This window comes from Gossypium hirsutum, chromosome A12, assembly GCF_007990345.1.
Source record: "Gossypium hirsutum isolate 1008001.06 chromosome A12, Gossypium_hirsutum_v2.1, whole genome shotgun sequence".
NCBI lineage: Eukaryota > Viridiplantae > Streptophyta > Magnoliopsida > Malvales > Malvaceae > Gossypium > Gossypium hirsutum.
In genome coordinates, this window is record NC_053435.1 from 41414137 (window position 1) to 41431128 (window position 16992).

General features: G+C 38.1%; 1 long non-coding RNA gene across 2 annotated transcripts in view; it reads left to right on the forward strand.

Annotated features, from left to right (window-relative positions):
• The first annotated feature begins 2178 nt into the window (after window positions 1–2178).
• The window catches only part of LOC107938731 (uncharacterized), a 37998-nt gene continuing 23184 nt past the window's right edge, over window positions 2179–16992 (forward strand). Inside the window, exons 1-4 of one of the 2 annotated variants that reach the window (XR_005906663.1) lie at window positions 2179–2341; window positions 2588–2795; window positions 2911–2970; window positions 3052–4076. This is a non-coding gene — a long non-coding RNA (uncharacterized lncRNA). Of the gene's footprint in view, window positions 2342–2587; window positions 2796–2910; window positions 2971–3051; window positions 4077–16992 lie in introns of those variants that run through there. The other variant, XR_005906662.1, reaches the window with a different exon arrangement.

The window sequence follows — 16992 nt, forward strand, 5'->3', positions numbered from 1 at the left end:
ATTCTCAACTTAGTGTGTAAAAACACCTTACCAATAATGATGGTCAGTTTAAATCACGCGATACTTCATGCACGTGTACATGAAACCAGGCTTAACTAAGAAATCGAAGAATATATCTGTCAAAAAAAATCTCGTAAAGGGTATTTTAGGAAGCTAAAGTAAGCAAACTTGAGTATCAAATAGAACGAGAGACTGGCTCGAAAACCTATACTCTCTAGTTACCTCTCTTGTTTCGAGCCTCTAGGTTGTATTGTTTTAGCTTCAAGTCTCTCTTTTTAGAAAGGTTTGGCATTCAGATCCTCGATTATTTAAACTCGTTTTCATTTCTCTCGTGATCAATTAATTCTTTGTTCTGTGTTTTTTTATTTTGATTCTTTTGCTTTAATTCTTGATTAAGGTCTTATTTCCATATTAGTTATAATTTCTAAGGTTTGTTGGCTGATTTTTTTTATTAAATTGTTTTTGTTTTGTTTCATTTTTTTGTATTTCGATTCTGATATGTTGTTATTAGATGATAATAGATCTAATCTTTTTATGTGAATTGTTTTGAGGTCATTATTTTTGTTTTTATTTTGTTATAGATATATTTTTAGCATGGATTATGTATATTACATAACTATGAGTTATGTATATTATATAAAATAAAATGGCTCGGTTTGCATTTCAAATAATTTTTTTAGGATTTTATTTTTTCTAGAAGTAAAATAATGGCATGTAGTTTGTTTTCTAAAACTATTAATGGAAGGGAGGATTAAAACAAGCACATTGGCTTTTGCTTGATTATTGTGAAACTCTAAAGACTTCTATCCATACATATTGTGCAATGTATATATACAACTCCACTTCTATCCATACATGTTAAGTTCTACCCATACAAGTTTATTTCTACCCATACATCTTGTAAGTTGTATCGGTACAAGTTTATCTGCAATGCTTTCAATGGTTAGAAATTAACTCCAACGGCTATAAACGGTTATAAATTTTTCCTTGTTATATATACACATCAAAAATACTTTAAGATACAAGATATAAACATCTAAGCATAAAAATGAAGAGAAAACCCTCCAAACATAATAATAATTTTAAAAATAAATAAACAAGACCAAAAAACACTCGCATTTTCAATTAAAATAATCAATAGTATGCAAATTCAACTTAAGGCAACAAGATAGAGATTTATAGCTTTCATGAATTTGTAAATTCCTTTTTAGACTCATCCATGTTTTGTTAGATTATTTAAAGTGCTCTAGTCCTAAATCATAAGTTAAGTCTTCATTATTTCCAACATTTTAAAAATTAAGAAATTGCTTCATTTTTTTTAAAAAAATCACATTTCTGTTAAAAATAAAATAAATTATTTATGTAATTATACATTTTATTTTGTTGAAAATATTTAATAAAAAATAAATTTATTATTTTTATATTTTGAAATATGATGTAATAATAAATATGATTACAAAAAAAATATTTTAATTTTTTGTTACAATATTGGTAGAAATTTATATATATATATATATATATATTAAAAAAACACTAAACAATATATATGAAAAACTTGTGCATCACACGAGAAAAAAATTAATATATTTAATATAATAAGGCGCATACACCACATTTGGGACAGGTAATACTCTCTCATATATTTATTTAGCCTATATTTGGATAAAGATAATTAAAGGAAAAACAAGTGGATAAAAATTAATAAAGCTTATAGGTTCTTTATTATTGTAACCTAAGTGCAATTGAATGCAAATCAAGAGCATATGATAGCGAGGAATAAAAACTAAAAGGACTTATGCATTTTCAAATGTAAGAGCACATTACCTAATTTAAAAAAAGAAAAGAAAAAAAAGGACATTAAATAACTTATACTCTCTTCATCCCTTAATTTCTCATGGCTATTATCATGGCTTTCTTCTTTTATAAACAGATTAGGCTTTTTACTTTCTCATTGATCCAAAAATCAAATCAAAAAATAAACAATGCAGATATAGGTCCAAAAACAACCAAAACACGACCCAAAAAAACCAAAAATAAATAGTAATTGAAAACACAAATAATAGAAAAATTACACAAAAACCAAAACAGGAAGAATCTAGAAGCAAAAAGGCACGAACCCTTACACCCAATCAAATATGTTGTTTTTTCCCGTCCCAACAAGTCTTCAATGTTCATAATTGGCGGTTTCACAAAAAATAAAGGAGCATCCAACAGATAGACCATATATCTAAAAAAACTCCTTACCCCCATTCAATTTCCTTCCCCTCCTCTTTCAATCTGGTTCTCTTAGCCTCCCCCTCACCCTTCTAGTATCAACATTCGAAGAAGCATTCCCCTCCAAGTAAGTTGATTTCTCCCCTTTTAGCTTTTTTGTCGCAAGAACATGAGCAAATTCATTTGCTAGTCTTGGAACATGATTGAAACTAATTTTTTGAAAATTATTCTTCATTTGTTGAATATTTTTGATGTAAACACCAATCAGTGATTTATCAAATTCCAGAGACTTACATTTCTTAACTGTTGTTAATGAATCCCTTTCGATAATGACTCGGCTCTATCCTTTGTCAACACTCACTCTTACCACAAGTTGACATGCTAAAGCATCAGTAGCAAAGGCAGACGCTACTCCTTCATGAAAACTTGTACAAGTGAAGAGTACTGTTCCACACTCATCTCTAGCAACCACTCTTAATGCCGATTGAAAACTCCGGCCATCAAAAGCACCATCAAAGTTTATTTTGATGACTAAACTCATCGGAGTTATACAAGTAACTGCCTCCTTACTATTTGTACAGGTATATTTTTCCAACCCTTCAAGTTCTCCTATATAGCTAGAAATAAAATTTGTAGTATCTTTACCTATAATAACTTTCTTTTCATTAACCCTTTTGTTTTTGTCCTTCCAAATAGCCCAGAGTGCACAACAGAGTAACTTCCTTAAATGGGTGGTACAAGATTCATAAATTCTAGGTAAGCCAATATTTGAACTCCAGACCTTGATTAATTAAAAATTGCAGACAAATAACTTTGACCAAACATCAACTGTTATAGGACATTGCTAGAACAAATGATCCATTGATTCATCCTCACCTCCACATAATGTAATTTTAAGTTAGCAAATGTAGGTAGATAATTCTAAGAAATCCTTCAGAATGTAATTTTAATTTTTCCCGGGAGGTCTAGTTTCCATAAGAGCTTATAAAAATCACAAGATCTGGTCTGTAATGCATAAGTACTAGGATCCTCCAAATTTTTTTGTAATAGTTTGTAGGCGCTACCAACCGAGAACTCCCCCGAAAGCTCCCCACCTCATATCAAAAAATCTTCATGGGCATCCTGAGCAAGCAGAATCTGAAGAATATGATCAACATTCGACTGCATGAAGGTATCCTTAATTAACCCCTGCTTCCAACTTCGACATTAGAATCAATTAACTCTGACGCCATTAAATTTTGCAAAATTTGACTATTACTGGACACTCTAAAATTTTCATTACCAAGAATCCATGCATCATCAAATACAGAGATTTTATTCCCTAAACCCACACGCAGACATAAGCCCTCCTTTAAAACCCCTTTAGCCGCTCAAATACTTTTCCATGTGTATGACGGATTAGTCTCTAATTGAGCATCCATAAAATCAGATCTTGGGAAATATTTAGCTTTCAACACCCGACTAATAAGTGAATTTGGACAAGTACTAATTCTCCACCCCTGTTTGGCTAGCAAAGAAATATTAAACTTTCCCAAGTCTCTAAAACCCATCCCTCTGTTCTCCTTCAACTTACACATATGTCTCCATTCATACCAATGAATCCCATGCCTCCCTTGTCCTTTTTGCAACCAGTATTTCGCTATAATGCTTTTAATTTCACCACAAAAATACTTAGGAAATAAGAAACATTACATTGCATAAGTGGGAATTGCTTGCAACACAGTTTTAATAAAGATTTCTTTTCCCCCTTGTGACAAGAGCCTTGTACTCCAATTCTCGATTCTTACATTAATCCTATCCTTTAGACTTTGGAAAGATGCTTTTCTATTTTTACCCACCATATTTGGCAACTCCAAATACCTTTCAGCATTACTTGAAAAACACAGTCTCGTCAAATTTGAAACCCAGTTCTTTTCCCTCTCAAGTACATTTGAGTTAACAAAAATTGATGATTTACTAAAGTTCACACTTTGGCCAAAACAAATTTCATATTCCTTAAGAATATCTTTCAATAAGAGAGCATCTCTGGTTGTCGCCTCCTCAAAAAGGATACCATCATCTGCAAACAAAATATGTGAGATTCTAGGCCCTCATCTACTAGCTTGTACCGCTTTCAAAAACCTCCCATCCATATCCAGCCTCATCAGGACTGAAATTCCTTCAATGCAAAAGAGAAATAAAAAAGGACTAAGAGAATCCCCTTGACGAGGGCCTCTTGAAGGCCAAAAATGTCTTCCCATGCAACCATTAACCATTACCGAGTAAGAAGTCGAAGAAATACATCTTAAAATGAGCCCTAACTAATCAGTACCAAAACTCATCTTTAACATAATACCTCTAATAAAGCCCATTCAACCTTGTCATAGGCTTTACTCATATTTAACTTTACTGACATATAGCATTTATTACTAGTATGCTTTTGGAAAAAAAGTGTACAGCAGTTCATAAGCAAGTAAGACATTATCAAAAATCAATCTCCTCAGTACAAGAGTGCATTGAGCACAATCGACATAGTTCCCAACAACACTCTAAAGTCTATTTGCTAAAACTTTTGCCACAAGTTTATATAAAATAGTACACAAGCTAATGGGTTTAAAATTTGTTAAATTTTTTGGATTTTGGATTTAGGAATAAGAACGATCTCGGCAACATTTGCAAGTTCAAGATCATTATCTTCATTAAGAACACCCAAACAGTAAGCAAGAACATCCTTCATAATGATATGCCAATACTTCTAGAAAAACATAGCTGGGAAACCATTAAACCCGGAGCTTTTCTGGGCCCTATTTCTTTCAAAGCTGTGTAAACTTCCCCCTCCGTGAACTTTGCTAAAAGGAAGATATTCTTGTCTTAAGAGATGCTTGTTTTAATCCCTGATAAAATATGCAACAAATCTTCAATCCCATTCGAAGAAAATAGATTTTGAAAATAATCCATAGCTAGCTCCCCAAACTCATCCTCCATGCTTGCTAATGTACCATCTTCGTAATCCAAACTTTCAATGATATTTTTCTTTCTTCGAAACGAAGTGTATCTATGGAAAAAAATCGTGTTTTTATCATTTAAATGAAGCCAATTAGCTCTTGCCCGCTATTCTCAAAAAGCTTCATCCTTATCAAGTTTAAAGTTCAATTGAATCTTGACATCAATGAGTGCCGCCAAATTATCATCATCTCGATCCTCAGCCATAAGATCATCCAATTTTTTTAGAAAGGACATATTTCAATTTATTACGATTTTCCTTAATCATCTTCTCCCAATTAATCAAACCAGTACTCAAATCTATTAATTTTTCAAAGATAGAACCTTTGGCTGAATCCTAAAGTCTCATAATTTCTCCTTCAAAAAACTCCTCCAACGTCCATCACACCTCAAATTTAAACATAGTTGCTTTGCTTGTCCTTGATTCTCTAACAATATTAAGAAGGATCAGACAATGATCCGTGATCGAATGTGGAAGATGTTTGATTTTCGTGTGAGGGAACATGCCCAACAACTCCTCATTAGCACCCACTATCCAACATCTCCCTAATATTTGTCTCAGGCAAGTTTCCACGCTCCCAAGCGAACCAATTTCCCACATACCCCACATCCCTAAATTTACAATCATCAAGTTCTCTTTGAAAAGCCTTCATTCTACATTCCTCCCTTGGTACCCCACCAACCTTCTCGAAAGAATATAAAATTTTATTAAAATCTCTGCACACTATCCAAGGAAAATTCTTATCATTCCATAACCTTCTTAAAAGATTCCAAGTTTCTTCTCTAAAACCCTGTAACACCCCGAACCCGAAACCGACACCGGAGTCGAACACGAGGTGTTAACTGGCTTTAACCCCTTACAAAATTTATTTTCCAGACACTGCCCAATCTGTGTACTAGCCGCTTTAAAAATCATATCTTGAGTTTCGTAACTCAAAAATCAGTTTCGTAATTTTTCCCAGAAACTAGACTCATGTGCCCATCTATGTATTTTTTTCTAGAATTTTTGGTTGGGCCAATTAGTACAGTTTATTAGTCAAAGTCCCCCAAGTTGCAGGGGTCGACTACACTGACCTTTGCCCATTACGACTGGGATATCTCCCTGCACGGGGCTTCAATACTGTTACCGTTTATTTCTATGAAAACTAGACTCAGAGAGGAATCTGCACATATATGGTACGACCCCTAATTATCTCTGGTTAATTTATAATGAATTTCCAAAGTCGGAGCAGGGAATCCAGAAACCGTTCTGGCACTGTCCCACTAAAATCTGATTATCTCTTAATATACTGCCCATATGATCTTTTCGTTACTTCCTCATGAAAGCAGACTCATCGAGCTTCGATTACATAATTTATTCATCAATTAATTCCACTCCCACTATTTTTAGTGATTTTTCAATCTCATGACACTGCTGCTGCCAGCATCTGTTACGAAAGTAACTAGGTCCGTTTCATGCCTACCCTTGATCCAATTCAATCGAACATTCGTGCCATTTTCGCATGGCTTAAAGTTTACATGCCATAATTCAAACACAACGTACTAGCTTATACATGCCAAAATGATCTTCTAAACACACTAAGAAGAAAGTACCAAAACTTGCTATCCGGTGTGATGACTTCAATGACGGCCCGACCCCGTAAAAATAGATGAGACCAAGCAACCTATAGTGGGTGACAAGGAAACATCGAGTGAGTTTATAACTCAGTAAGTCATAAGCAATGCACTACCATCTATCAACAACATTATCACAAGAGGAAACAAAATAGAACGAGACAATTTACTCCATCCATACCGAACCATACCATAGTTCCTCCAACATATCAATTCAATTTCATATCAATTCATGCATTCACAATTCATATACTCATCAATAAGACATTGAAGCATTTTCATAAATCGATTTATTTTCGTTACAATCAAACAACAAAACGGCCTTTCACCCATCCTACGATAAATTTTTATGTACGTGACTTCAAGTATAGTTGTCACATAGGTTCAACTTACCGAGCTCAACACCAAGTATAAGCATAGCACATATTAGCCATGTACTCAAGACACTTACCCGATCCGCTGTCCGCGATCGACTCAATAGTGTCGCACACATAGTGTCCATAATGATTCATGAATGTACATTGAGCCCGCACACTCAGTGCTATATAATCAACTCGCACACTTAGTGCCACGTAATCAAATCGCACACTTAGTGCTACATAGTCAGGCTCGCACACTTAGTGCCGCATGGTCAATTCGCACACTTAGTGCATCATATTCATTTCGCACACTGAGTGCAACATAGTCAAATCGCACCCTTAGTGCTGTACAATTTAATCCCGCGCACTTAGCGCCCATCTCATGGTCATAAATGGTTATCCTGCACGTTTAGTGCCGAGATCAACAACTCAGTACATCTTACCTCTTTTCATTCATTCAACAAGTTCATCATCACATACGTACATGCATATATATAAGTGTATTTATTCATTCCAACCAGCATCCATACATACACATTATGACCATTTGAAACACTACCCACTACATGCTTAATGACTTACTTTATGTTGGGTAAAATAATTCCGAGTCGGCTACTCGATGACCTTCGATTTCCCCTTGTTGGACGCCTCTTCTTTAGGTTCTTGAGCTTAAATAATACAAATAAGAGTATTCAATATTTAACTCAATAACATGAATTTATTTATCACATTCGGCAATCACACATCATTAAATTTTCAAACCAAGATGTCATTATATGACCACATATACACATATCCATATACTCAAGCTCAATAATTATAATGTAATATCATGTACCCACTTTAAGTATATTGCCGAATATACTTAATCATACATACACCTAACCAAAACAATTTCCTAAAATCTTCATATCATTTATACACTAGGCCGATTGCCCTCACCAAGTTCACCTATGTTCTTCAACAATTCCTTCATTGATCAAGCACATATTCGGCCAAGAAATGGCAATTTTAGCAACCTTCGATTTAGTACTTAACTTTTACCACATATCAAATAACTCATTTCCTTACTCATGTGACCACGTATATTCGGTCATGCATGCACACATAAAATCAATTTGGAGACTCTATCAATCCAACATACATTCGGCACCTTCATCCACCATTCTACCAAGCATGTAATATTCAAGCACAACCAAACCCACATTCGGCCCTAGCTCATAACAAGGTAGCCGATTTTTTTTTTTTTTTATAGTTCAAACACTCCTCTATCATCATTCACCTAACTTTAACATGAAACAACAAAACTCACCATTTCTCATCCAAATAACATGAACAACAACCATTCCTTGAACCCTTTATCATGACCGATTGCTCATGTTATCAACAAGATTCAAGGTTTAAACATGGGCTATTTAAAACATGCATGCATCTCAAAGACAACATCAACATACCTTAGTCTAGCAACCACCATAGCCGATTTTCTCAAGCCTTTTTCCCCTTCCTTTCTTTCCTCTATTCGGCCAAGGATGTTCAAGAATGAACTCTTTTTTTTTTCTTTCTTCAATTCACGGCAACAAGGGGGGGTGAGACCATGTTATTTTTTTTTTCCATCACCCTTCCTTTCATTTTTTTAATCACCATGCTTATTATTTTATTTTTCTTAACATGCATCACTAGCATAACATGTTGGAGACATGTTTCCACCTATAGCATGGCCGGCCACTACATATTAGGGAGGGGGAATTTGACATGCAAGTCCCCTTTTTCTTCCACATGCACTAATAGGTCCTCATGCATTGACCTATCACATTTTTAAATTTTCTCATATAAGTCCTATTGACTAAATTCACATGCAATCGACTAAATCGAAGCTTGAAATTTTTACACATTCATGATTACATATTCTAGACAATAAACATCACATTCAAACCTTTCGGTGACTCGGTTTAGCGGTCCCGAAACCACTTCCCGGCTAGGGTCAATTTTGGGCTGTCACAACTCTCCCCCACTTAAGAAATTTTCGTCCTCGAAAATCTTACCAGTAAATAGGTTTGGATATCGTTCTTTCATCGAGCTCTCGGGTTCCCAAGTTGCTTCCTCGATCCCGTGTTTGAGCCACAACACCTTAACCAACGGAACCCTTTTGTTTCGCAACTCTTTCACCTCACGAGCTAGGATACGTATCGGTTCTTCTTCATAACTCATATCGGCTTGAATTTCAACCTCTGATGGGCTAATTATATGCGACGGATCAGATCGATAGCGTCGAAGCATCGAAACATGAAAGACATCGTGAATCTTTTCAAGCTCAGGGGGCAAAATCAATCTATACGCAACTGGCCCCACTCGTTCGGAGATTTCGTACGGCCCAATGAATCTCGGGCTCAACTTGCCCTTACGGCCAAACCTAAGTACCTTTTTCCAAGGCGAAACTTTAAGGAACACTTTATCTCCCACCTGATATTCAATGTCCTTCCGTTTCAGATCCGCATACGATTTCTGACGATCTGTGGCTGCCTTCAAACTTTCACGGATTACTTTTACTTTCTGTTCGGCATCTTTAATCAAATCAACTCCGAAAATTTTACTTTCACCGAGCTCGGTCCAAAACAATGGTGTACGGCATTTACGACCGTACAAAGCCTCGTAAGGTGCCATCTTAATACTTGATTGAAAACTATTGTTGTAAGCGAATTCAATCAAAGGTACATACCATTCCCATGAACCACTAAACTCAAGGATGCAGCATCTCAGCATGTCCTCGAGTATCTGAATTATCCGCTCGGATTGACCATCGGTTTGGGGATGAAAAGCGGTGCTAAAATGCAGCTTGGTACCCAGAGCTTCTTGCAATTTCTTCCAAAATCGCGAGGTGAATCTCGGATCTCTATCCGACACGATAGAAATAGGTACTCCATGCAATCTCACAATCTGAGTAACATACAATTCGGCTAGTTTATCCAATGAAAAATCCGTACGCACGGGGATAAAGTGAGCCGACTTAGTCAGCCTATCAACAACAACCCAAATCGCATCCTTCTTACTTGCGGACAATGGCAGTCCGGACACAAAGTCCATTGTGACTCGGTCCCATTTCCACTCGGGTATCATGATCGGCTGAAGTAACCTTGAAGGCACTTGATGTTCCGCTTTCACTTGTTGACATATTAAACATCTCGAAACAAAGTCGGAGATGTCTCGCTTCATACCATGCCACCAAAACCGACGTTTCAAGTCGTTGTACATTTTCGTGCTCCCCGGGTGAATTGACATTCGGCTACAATGGGCTTCGTTCAGGATCATCGGAATGAGTTCCGAATTCCTTGGAACGGACAAACGACTTCTAAACCTCAAACAACCATCATCATCAATCTGAAACTCCGATTCCTTGTTCGGATCACACTCAGCTCGTTTTGCAACCAATTCATCATCAACTTTCTGAGCTTCATGAATTTGATGAGTCAATAATGGTTTGGCTTTTAATTCAGCTACTAACACATTGTCAGGTAGAACAGACAAGTGTACATTCATCGCTCGCAAAGCAAACAGTGATTTCCGGCTTAAGGCGTCCGCAACCACATTAGCCTTTCCCGGGTGGTAATCAATGACAAGCTCGTAATCTTTCAACAATTCAAGCCAACGTCTTTGTCGCAGATTCAAGTCCCGTTGAGTCATCAAATATTTGAGACTTTTGTGATCCGAAAACACATGGCACTTCTCACCAAACAAATAATGTCGCCATATTTTCAATGCAAACACAATGGCGGCTAGTTCGAGATCATGGGTCGGATAATTTCTCTCGTGTGGCTTCAATTGTCTCGACGCATAGGCCACAACTCGACCTTCTTGCATCAATACGCAACCCAACCCGAGTAGGGATGCGTCACTATAAACGACAAACTCTTTACCCGATTCGGGTTGTACCAAAATTGGAGCTTCAGTCAGATGAGTTTTCAGTTGATCGAAGCTTTTCTGACATTTCTCCGTCCATTCGAACTTAACATCCTTCTGAAGTAGCTTCGTCATTGGTGTGGCTATCATCGAGAAACCTTTGACAAATCGTCGGTAATAACCGGCGAGCCCTAGAAAGCTCCGGACTTCGGTAACATTTCTCGGAGGCTTCCAGTTAAGTATGGCTGAAATTTTGCTCGGGTCAACCCGAATACCCGATGCGGATACCACATGACCCAAGAAGCTAACCTCTCTTAGCCAGAACTCACACTTACTGAACTTAGCATATAACTACTTATCCCGCAAAATTTGCAACACTAGCCTCAGATGCTCAGCATGTTCGGCCTCATCTCTTGAATAGACCAAGATGTCATCAATAAACACAACTACGAACCGATCCAAATACGGCCTAAAGATCCGATTCATCAGATCCATAAACACCGCAGGGGCATTAGTGAGCCCAAACAGCATCACTAAGAACTCATAGTGACCGTACCTCGTTCTGAAAGCAGTTTTGGGTACGTCCGAATCTCGAATCCGCAACTGATAATAACCCGATCTCAAATCTATCTTTGAAAACACCGATGCCCCCTTTAATTGATCGAACAGATCATCAATACGCGGCAACGGATATTTATTCTTTATCGTCACTTTATTCAGTTGACGATAATCAATACACAACCTCATGGTTCCGTCCTTCTTTTTCACGAACAATACTGGTGCACCCCAAGGTGAGAAACTCGGTCGAGCGAAACCTCTATCCGTCAATTCTTGCAACTGAGCTTTCAACTCTTTTAACTCGGTTAGTGCCATACGATACGGAGCGATCGAAATAGGCGTAGTTCCAGGTACAAGCTCAATACCAAACTCTACCTCCCGAACAGGTGGCAAACCCGGTAACTCTTCAGGAAAAACATCCGGGTATTCACAGACCACCGGCACCGATTCGGGTTTCTTTTCTAACTCCTTATCATCAAGTACATACGCGAGGTATGCTTCGCACCCTTTCCTTACATATTTCTGGGCCAACATTGCTGATATCACAGCTGGCAACCCCCTTAAGTCCGCAGACTCAACTCGGATTATTTCGTTATTTGCGCACCTCAAATCGATAGTCTTGCTTTTGCAATTCACAACCGCATCATGCGCGGTTAACCAATCCAAACCAAGAATAACATCAAACTCGTCGAACGGCAAAAGCATCAAATCAGCCGGAAAACAGGATTCTCGGATTATTAGAGGGCATCTCTTACACACTTTATCAACAAGTACGCATTGACCCAAAGGGTTTGATACTCGAATTACGAGCTCAGTAGACTCAACAGGTAGAGTCTTACTGGTTGCTAAGGTTTCGCATACATATGAATGAGTAGAACCAGGGTCAATCAATGCAATCACATTAGTATCAAAGAGAGTGAAGGTACCAGTGATGACGTCGGGGGAGGATGCCTCCTCTCGTGCGCGAATGGCATATGCTCTAGCAGGAGTACGGTTCTCGGCGCGATCGGCCGTATCAGAGGCCCCCCTCTGACTACCACCCCTGCCTCCTAATATTCTCGGTGGTCTACCTCTAGATGTCACTCCACTAGGTCTTGCACCTTGAATCTTATTCTTCTCATCCGTAACAGGCCCTGTTAGTAGACTTGCCCCAACATTCACCTAGGTGTCGTCTTCCACATTGGGGACATTCAGGTTTCTCGTGACGATTATTGCCCACACTAGCTACCGAAGTAGCTCGGGAGCCCATCGATGGTCTTGCCCTGATGGAAATTCCCGCAGTCGCCCTCGACTTATTAATGTCCTCCCTGAACTTCTTCACAGCTGAGAATGGAGCTTTACCCGTCGATCTTTTACGATAATCTCTAGCTTCAAATTCAGCCTTCCTCTTCTCCTTTCCAAGTTCCTCCGCCTTGCAGGCTCGTTCGACTAGTGTTACGAATTCCTTTATTTCCAAAATACCCGTTAGTAGCTTTAAATCTTCATTCAATCCTTCCTCGAATCTTTTGCACATAGCAACCTCATCAGCTACACACTCCCGGGCATACCTACTAAGTCTTACGAATTCATGTTCGTATTCAGATACAGTCATACGGCCTTGCTTGAGTTCCAAGAACTCCTTACGCTTCTGGTCAATGAACCGTTGGCTAATAAATTTCTTCCGGAATTCCGTTTGAAAGAAGTCCCAAGTTACTCGCTCGTTCGGGACTATGGAAATCAAGGTCCTCCACCAATAGTAGGCTGAGTCCCGCAGCAAAGATACAGCACATTTTAGACATTCATCGGGTGTGCATGACAATTCATCGAACACCCGAATGGTGTTATCAAGCCAGAACTCGGCCCTTTCGGCGTCATCAGTTACTATGGCCTTGAACTCCTCGGCCCCACGCTTCCTAATCAAGTCTACAGGTGGCTTACTCAGCCTCACAGGATCAGCGACTGATGGCCTTACAGGCTCTTGGGGTGGATTATTCAAATTTGGGAATTGTTGGACAGCCGGGTTGGCTCGGGCATATTGCGCGACCCACTCATTCATCATGGTAAAGAAGGCTTGTTTAGCCCCCCTCACCTTGATTATTCGCAGATGACTGAGGTTCAACAGGCGGCGTCCCTTGTGCAGGAGCAGCCGCTACGCTCTCAACGTCATCCGCTAGGGTTCTTTCTTCACCGGGATCCATTTACTAATCAAGACAAAAACATTTCAACCGTCAGAAGTCATCACCCTTTTAAACATTAACATTATGGCATGTATAGCTAGACTCATACGTGCTATGGTAGTCCTAGAACCGACTAAACCATAGCACTGATACCAATAAAATGTAACACCCCGAACCCGAAACCGACACCGGAGTCGAACACGAGGTGTTAACTGGCTTTAACCCCTTACAAAATTTATTTTCCAGACACTGCCCAATCTGTGTACTAGCCGCTTTAAAAATCATATCTTGAGTTTCGTAACTCAAAAATCAGTTTTGTAATTTTTCCCAGAAACTAGACTCATGTGCCCATCTATTTATTTTTTCTAGAATTTTTGGTTGGGCCAATTAGTACAGTTTATTAGTCAAAGTCCCCCAAGTTGCAGGGGTCGACTACACTGACCTTTGCCCATTACGACTGGGATATCTCCCTGGACGGGGCTTCAATACTGTTGGCGTTTGTTTCTGTGAAAACTAGACTCAGAGAGGAATCTGCACATATATGGTACGACCCCTAATTATCTCTGGTTAATTTATAATGAATTTCCAAAGTCGGAGCAGGGAATCCAGAAACCGTTCTGGCCCTGTCCCACTAAAATCTGATTATCTCTTAATATACTGCCTATATGATCTTTTCGTTACTTCCTCATGAAAGCAGACTCATCGAGCTTCGATTACATAATTTATTCATCAATTAATTCCACTCCCACTATTTTTAGTGATTTTTCAATCTCATGACACTGCTGCTGCCAGCATCTGTTACGAAAGTAACTAGGTCCGTTTCATGCCTACCCTTGATCCAATTCAATCGAACATTCGTGCCATTTTCGCATGGCTTAAAGTTTACATGCCATAATTCAAACACAACGTACTAGCTTATACATGCCAAAATGATCTTCTAAACACACTAAGAAGAAAGTACCAAAACTTGCTATCCGGTGTGATGACTTCAATGACGGCCCGACCCCGTAAAAATAGATGAGACCAAGCAACCTATAGTGGGTGACAAGGAAACATCGAGTGAGTTTATAACTCAGTAAGTCATAAGCAATGCACTACCATCTATCAACAACATTATCACAAGAGGAAACAAAATAGAACGAGACAATTTACTCCATCCATACCGAACCATACCATAGTTCCTCCAACTTATCAATTCAATTCATATCAATTCATGCATTCACAATTCATAACTCATCAATAAGACATTGAAGCATTTCATAAATCGATTTATTTTCGTTACAATCAAACAAAAAACGCTTTCACCCATCCTACGATAAATTTTATGTACGTGACTTCAAGTATAGTTGTCACATAGTTCAACTTACCGAGCTCAACACCAAGTATAAGCATAGCACATATTAGCCATGTACTCAAGACACTTACCCGATCCGCTGTCCGCGATCGACTCAATAGTGTCGCACACATAGTGTCCATAATGATTCATGAATGTACATTGAGCCCGCACACTCAGTGCTATATAATCAACTCGCACACTTAGTGCCACGTAATCAAATCGCACACTTAGTGCTACATAGTCAGGCTCGCACACTTAGTGCCGCATGGTCAATTCGCACACTTAGTGCATCATATTCATTTCGCACACTGAGTGCAACATAGTCAAATCGCACCCTTAGTGCTGTATAATTTAATCCCGCGCACTTAGCGCCCATCTCATGGTCATAAATGGTTATCCCGCACGTTTAGTGCCGAGATCAACAACTCAGTACATCTTACCTCTTTTCATTCATTCAACAATTTCATCATCACATACGTACATGCATATATATAAGTGTATTTATTCATTCCAACCAGCATCAATACATACACATTATGACCATTTGAAACACTACCCACTACATGCTTAATGACTTACTTTATGGTGGGTAAAATAATTCCGAGTCGGCTACTCGATGACCTTCGATTTCCCCTTGTTGGACGCCTCTTCTTTAGGTTCTTGAGCTTAAATAATACAAATAAGAGTATTCAATATTTAACTCAATAACATGAATTTATTTATCACATTCGGCAATCACACATCATTAAATTTTCAAACCAAGATGTCATTATATGACCACATATACACATATCCATATACTCAAGCTCAATAATTATAATGTAATATCATGTACCCACTTTAAGTATATTGCCGAATATACTTAATCATACATACACCTAACCAAAACAATTTCCTAAAATCTTCATATCATTTATACACTAGGCCGATTGCCCTCACCAAGTTCACCTATGTTCTTCAACAATTCCTTCATTGATCAAGCACATATTCGGCCAAGAAATGGCAATTTAGCAACCTTCGATTTAGTACTTAACTTTTACCACATATCAAATAACTCATTTCCTTACTCATGTGACCACGTATATTCGGTCATGCATGCACACATAAAATCAATTTGGAGACTCTATCAATCCAACATACATTCGGCACCTTCATCCACCATTCTACCAAGCATGTAATATTCAAGCACAACCAAACCCACATTCGGCCCTAGCTCATAACAAGGTAGCCGATTTATTTTTTTTATAGTTCAAACACTCCTCTATCATCATTCACCTAACTTTAACATGAAACAACAAACTCACCATTTCTCATCCAAATAACATGAACAACAACCATTCCTTGAACCCTTTATCATGACCGATTGCTCATGTTATCAACAAGATTCAAGGTTTAAACATGGGCTATTTAAAACATGCATGCATCTCAAAGACAACATCAACATACCTTAGTCTAGCAACCACCATAGCCGATTTTCTCAAGCCTTTTTCCCCTTCCTTTCTTTCCTCTATTCGGCCAAGGATGTTCAAGAATGAACTCTTTTTTTTTTCTTTCTTCAATCACGGCAACAAGGGGGGTGAGACCATGTTATTTTTTTTTCCATCACCCTTCCTTTCATTTTTTAATCACCATGCTTATTATTTATTTTTCTAACATGCATCACTAGCATAACATGTTGGAGACATGTTTCCACTATAGCATGGCCGCCACTACATATTAGGGAGGGGAATTTGACATGCAAGTCCCCTTTTCTTCCACATGCACTAATAGGTCCTCATGCATGACCTATCACATTTTAAATTTTCTCATATAAGTCCTATTGACTAAATTCACATGCAATCGACTAAATCGAAGCTTGAATTTTAACAATTCAGAACAT